A 7,034-nucleotide genomic window follows, 5' to 3' on the forward strand; every position below is an offset into this window, starting at 1 on the left:
ATTTCATTAACCTTTAGACTCTATTTTTTTAACATAAGCATTTACTGTTATCAATTTCTCTTTAAGTATAGCAACGTAGCTATATTTCACAGTTATACATGTAAATATACATATACATCATCCTGAAAAATGAAAGGTCACTGGTTTGATTTCCAGTCAGAGTACATGCCTGGGTTGTGGGCCAGACCCCTAGTTGGGGGCATATGAGAGCAGCCAACTGATGTGTCTCTCACACAATAATGTTCCTCTCATCCCCTTCCCCTTGTTCTAAAAATAAATAAATTAAAAAAAAATAAGGAGGTGTGTGAACATCGACTGGTGTAGCATGAAATGGAAGGGAAAGGAAAGCCCTGCTTGCATATGAATGGGTATCAGAAACCTTTGCTTGAAAGGCTATAAAAAAAATCATTCTTGTCCAGATACATTGTTTAGGAAACTGCTTGTGATGTGGTAACTTTCCAGTCATTCTCTGGTGAGTGGATCATTCTTATAATCTCAGCCATCAGCTCCCCCTTGCTCTGCACATCTGCATCTCTCTTCATTCAGTTTTTGTTTTGAGAAGGTTACCAATTTCTTTGAGTATTGACTTGGTCCTCTTCAGCTTTTTTTTTTTCCTCAAAATCCCTTCTCTCTCAGGATTTTTGCTGTAGGTAAAGAATTTTCTAAAGATAACCCCACTTCTTCTGCCTATTACTTTTTAACTGAGTTAAGCTTGAATCTTATCTTTTTATGATGATATAAGATACAGGAAGTTGGCACTTGTCAACTTCTTGTATAAGTGAAGAAGCTTTTTTCTTATTTAAGATGCAATAATAACAAAGACAAAAGTCATCTCATTCATTTGAAAAATCCATGTGATAAAAAAGAATAGCACAAGTGAGAAAATATGCTAAAATATAGTTCCCACATTCATTTTATTAATAATCAAATATGCATGTGTGTATGCATCCCTATATATTTAGCACCTTTCCTAAAGATTCAGTAGTTTGTTAGATATAAATTTCTGCTCTGTTGCAGTTATCACTACTGGAACATCCAGATAAGAGGTAGATATGCTTGTACACTGCAGCAGTACACACAGGTCACTGTGAAAATACAGAAAGGACTCAGCACTAATGGTTGAGACAGGCTTTCTGGAAACAGCAACATTTAAATTGAATCATAAAGACAATTTTCAATACAAGACATATAAGTAGTTAATCAAGTGAAGAGAAAGATGCAATAAAAAATAGTGCAAAGTTCTATTGACAAGAGAAAACCAAAAATATTGGTATCATAGAAAGCAGTTTAATTTGACAAAGATATTAAGGGGAAATATCAATGACAAGATATACATGTGGAGAAGTTAGCAGCGATGGGATTGTCACACTCATTGAGAATAAGCAGACAGGGCAGATGGAAAAGCCATTGAAAAGGTAAGCTGTGGTTTCAGAAAAACCTCTATAACACTACAAAAGGAGTTCAAGTTTCCTTTTGAATAAAGGGGAAAGAAGGCTTAAAACCATAATAAATATAATTTACATGGAACCCTAAATCTCTCAATAATTCTTTTCTTATAAGAATGATAATGAAAATATTTTCAAAAGCATTACAGAAAGGGTGGGTAATAAATACTAGCAAATAGTGACCACAATAAACTCCATGATGATAATTTTCCTGAAAGAGAATAAGTTTTAAAATGATGTGAGTACAGAAAGGATAATGTCTAATTTCTTGCTAAAATTCTACATGGATATTTTATATTTTGAATTATAGGCAATTAAATTTTTATGAAACATTACTAATAACTTTGTCCTAAAGTATTGAAAGTAAAAACTGATCAAACTATAAGGAAAAATAGATAAAAACCACAATCACCATGGGAGATCTTTTTAAAATGTTTCTCACTAATTGATATAGGAAAATCCAGTGTCAATAATCATGCAGATTACCTGAACAGCATAATTAATAAACTTGGCTTAATGGATGAATAGGGAATACCCACCAAACAAGTGCAGAATATACATTCATTTTAATCTATTGTAAAAATCTCAAATAATTTAAATAATAAGAACAAGTTCAGTCAAGCTAGACACCTATAACTAACTGCTTGATGAACTTGAACTTTAATCCATGATTAAAATAATTCTTATCAAACTAGGAAGGAAGCTATATTATTATTGTGATAAAATATATATGTATGGAATTAACAGTAAATATCATAGTTGATATGGAAACTTCAAAAACTTCCCCTTCAAGATTATGAACAAACCAAGAATACCTGTCTTCACCAATTTGATTCAACATTGTACTAGAGATTGTAGTCATAAGGAAAGAAAATAAAAGATACAAGAGTTGAAATGGAAAAAAAACAAAATTGTTTTTTCAAATTTAATTTGCAATATAAAGAAATCAACTATCTGACAAATTACTTCAACTAATAGTTTAACAATGTTGTTGTATATGAAGCTGACTGATACAAACCACAATTGCATTTCCATGAAAACCACAATGAAAAACCATATCACACCTGTTAGAATAGCTATTATGAAAAAATAATAATAACTATAGGTGAACCTGTAGAGAAATTAGAGCCATTGTCATTGTCAGGAATAAAATGGCATTCTCACTGTGGAAAACAGTGTGGGAGTTCCTCAAACATTTAAAAAGAGAATACAGTATGATCCAGCACTCCAATCCAAAAGAATTGAAATTAAACTCTTGAAGAAATTGCTGCACTCCCATGTTTATTGCAGGATTATTCACAATAGCCAATAGATAGAAACAATCAAGATGTTCACTGACAGATGAGTGGATAAAGAAGATGTGGTATATACTTACAATGAAATGTATTCAGCCTTTAAAAATAATGTAAAGGGTCAAGTCAAGGAACAGGTATAAAGGACCCATGGACAAGGACAACGGGGCAGGGAATATTGAATGTGGGAGAGGAAGGGGGAGCAAGGCAGGGGAGAGCAATTTGTAATTGAATAACAATAAAAAAATTTAAAAAGAAGGAAATCATACCATTTACCACAACATAAAAACAATTGTAAGACATTATTCTAAGCAAAGTGAGTAAATCACAAAAAACAAATACTACGTAATTCACTTATGAGGTATCTAAAATAGAAAATATATAGAAGCAGAAAATAGAATGATGACTTCAGGGGATGGTGGGAGAAGAAAATGAGAAGAGTTGTTCAAAGGTATAAAAAACAAAGGGAAACAGAAAACTTTTGCAGGTGATGGGTATGTTTACCACCTTGATTGCGGTAATGGTATCACTGGTATATATGTCTGTCCCAACTCATTGAATACTGTACATGACTTATGTGCAGTATTTGCATTTAAAAATTGCATTTCTGTATATAAAACAAAGGGGAAGGGGTCTGCAGAAGTAAGGCCTGCCTGAGTGTGGTTGGTAGGGTAATAATATGGGTGTAATAATTTATAGTTTTAATTTGAATATTTCACCTAAAATGTCATGGTGTGCTTGAGTGCAGTATTGTTATGTTACAAAATTACATGCTTATGATTTTGTAATAAAAGGTTTTGTAATAAAAAGGGATGTTATTTGTGCTGGGTCCTGTATACTATAATAATATAAAAATATTATAAATTTATAGGAATATACTTTTTTCTGTGTGTCTGAGGCATCTTTACATTTATTTATCTTCACTGAGCTTGGAAGGTTGACCATGACCTTTAGCCAAGAATGAAATGTCTAGCTAGTGATTTACAGCAATGTATCACATAACATTTCTGTCAAGAATGGGCCACATGTATGACAGTGGTTCTATAAGATTATAACAGAGTTGAAAAATGTCTATTGACTAGTGATACCATAGCCATCATGACATTGTAATGCAATGCATTACTCAGAAGTTTGTGGTAATGCTGGTGTAACTAAACCTACCTTACTGTCAGTTATAGAAAAGTATAGCACATACAATTATGTACCTTATGTAATACTTCATTATAATAATGAGCGATTTTGTTACTACGCTATACTTTTTATCATTATTTTACAGTGTACTCCTTCTACTTATAAAAAATTTTGCTTTAAAACAGTATGTTACAATGGCGGCAGCCTCATACATGCTGTTTTTATCGCATCTCTTGATTGCACCAGTTTTTCTTGTGCTAGATTTAATTTTGTGTTTTGTTCATTGTGGCCCAAAGCATGTAGAAGTCACTGATAATGATGCCAGGAGGAGGACATGTAGAGTGATTGACCTGGAAAAACATGAAAACTCATTAAGAACAGTGAAGGTAAAAAAAACAGTGATGCTTATTGCACACTAGTTGGGCATGTCCCATTTCATAAGAGCTAAGACATTGAAGAACAAAAGCAAAGTGATGGAAGTGTTAAAGCATCTGCTTCATTAAAGGCAATGAAATCAACAAAAATTTGAGAAGGGCCTATATCAGACTTGGAGAAACTTACAGTGACCTGAACTGAAGACCAGACACAGAAGTGTATACCTCTCAGCATTATGATGATCACAACCAAATCAAAAGGTTTGTGATGTTGAAAGAATAGGCTAGACCTAACAATGTTAAATTTACAGGTAGCTCTTGGTACTATATCACATAATGTAAAAGTGAATGACAAGTCTGGGAGGTCTTATGAAAAAGTCCAAATAAAAATTTCTGGAAACTGTCGATGAGTTGATTATGGAGGAAAACTTTTTACCAGAGTAAATATTCAATAGGAATGAAGCTTCCCTATTCTGAAAACAGATGCCTGAAGGGACTTTCATCCACAAGGAAGCCAAGTCAACACCACGTTTTGAGGCTTTTCAGAACAGAATAACAGCCTTGATTAGGGGCAGTGTTGTAGCCTATGGACTGAAAGCCTTTGTGCTCTGGCACAATGAGAACATTCGGTCCTTGGAGCATATCAATCAGCACACAATTCCAGTGTACTACAGAAGCCCTGGTGAATTGCTATGACAAAGAAATGGAGAAGTGCTATGGAGAAGTACTTTGGAGGATAACATACTTCTCAAGATTTCACCTATTATTAATAATACTTCTTTTATGGATAAACTTTTCAATATCAAAGTGGTACTTCTCCCTCCAAATACCACCTCTTTGATCCACCAATGAGGTGAGGAGTTATAGCAGCTTTAAGGTCTGTGATCTTTGCTCAGACTATTGCTGCAACTAAGGAAGACACTGAGAAGACACTGATGCACTTCCAGGAGAGTTACAATATGCATAATCACATCAAGAACCTTGTTTGAGCCCAGGGTAATGCCACCAAAAAAGTGTACAAATGGCATTTGGGAGAACAGACTTGAGAGTTTGTCCATGACTTCTAAAGATTTGGCAAGTAAGAAGGTTGGAAAAAATTACAAGATGGCAGTTGAGATAGCAAACAGCTTTAACCTGGCTGTGGATGTGAGTGATATTGAGAAGCTCTTAGAGGTGGTTCCTGAGGAACTGACTAATAAGGACTTGCTAGGACTAAAATAGAAATGCATGGGTGAAAATGATGTAAGAGAAAAGGAAGTGACAGAAGAAAAAGAAGAACCCCCAAGAAAATTCACAGGGAAGGGATTGATACAAGACTTCCCAGGTCTCAGCAGCTATTGAAAATTTTGAAAACATGGATTCCCAACACTGAAAGGTTTTCATTAATAGAGAGGAAGGTTCATGGTGCATTATGTGCTTATGAGGAAATCTCTGATTAAAAATAAAAGGTAAAAACCAAGCAAACCACTATGAACATATTTCTGAAAAGAAGGATACCTCCTCAAGAAGTTCAGGCGGGCCCTTCAGGAAGTTTTTCAGAAGAAGACATTGTAATCATAAGTGACGACAGCTCCTTGTGTTAGTGCCCCTAAAATCCTTCTATTGGGACACATGGGGGAGGTGAAAGTGGTGGTATTGATGATCCTGGTCCTGCGTACATCTCAGCTGATGTGTGTGTCTGTGTCTTAGTTTCTAACAACAAAGTTTAAAAAGGGAAAAATATTAAAAAGAGAAAAAAGCTTACAGAATAGTAAATAAAGAAAATATTTTTGTACAGTTGTACATTGTGTTTTATAAGTGTATTGCAAAAGTCAAACAGTTTAAAAAATTGAGACATTTACAAAGTAAAACTGTTATAGTAAACTAATCTTAATTTGTTGTTAAAGGAAAAACATATTTTAAATAAATTTAGTGTAGCCTAAGTGTACAGGAAGTACTGGGATTTCACATTCACTCACCACTTACTGATTGGCTTACCCAGAACAAATTCCATTCCTCTAAGCTCCATTACAGGAAGGGCCCAATACAAATGTACGTTTTTATTTTTATACCATATTTTTACTGTACTTTTTCTACATTTAGATACACAGATACTTACCACTGTGCTACAATTGCCTACAGCACTCAGTACAGCAGCATGCTGTATAGGTTTGTAGCCTAGGGGCTTCAGGCTATACTGTATAGCCTAGGTGTGCAGTAGGTTCTACCACTTGGTAGGGTTCTGTAAGTACTTTCTATGATATTTGCAAAGTGACAAAATTGCATAATGACACATTTCTCAGAATGTATCTCCATCATTAAGTAAAATATGGCAATGTAAAACTCCTCTGAATGTAACTTGCTGTAGCTTATCTCTATTATTTGGGGACATATGGATTGATGATTTCAGTTATTTAACCAGTTAAACAGTCTATTCTTAACTATGAAAGTAGAAGAGTATAAAAAATCCTAGTAGAGCTGTGCCTAGACTTCCCTGGAACAAAGATAGCAAACACATAAATCGGTGGTTTATAATCCAAAGATGAAGGATGTTCTCAGCTACTGAGAGACGAACCAGGGGATTATGCCTAGAAGTCTAGACTCCTAAGGAGTTGCCACTACCTTCTTTTTCCTGCTCTATTTAGCTATCCTTTAGCTTTATTAAAGCCTTCTGTGAGCATATTTTGCTGAGTTTCATGAATCTTTACTAATTCTGTGAAATTATTGTACTTAGTAATAAATATAAAAGTTAATATATTTCAGACTTCTACAAAGATAATTATAAAGTATTTAAACAACAAAATTTGAATAAA

This window comes from Phyllostomus discolor, chromosome 6 (genome assembly GCF_004126475.2).
Source record: "Phyllostomus discolor isolate MPI-MPIP mPhyDis1 chromosome 6, mPhyDis1.pri.v3, whole genome shotgun sequence".
In the NCBI taxonomy this organism is placed as follows: Eukaryota; Metazoa; Chordata; class Mammalia; order Chiroptera; family Phyllostomidae; genus Phyllostomus; species Phyllostomus discolor.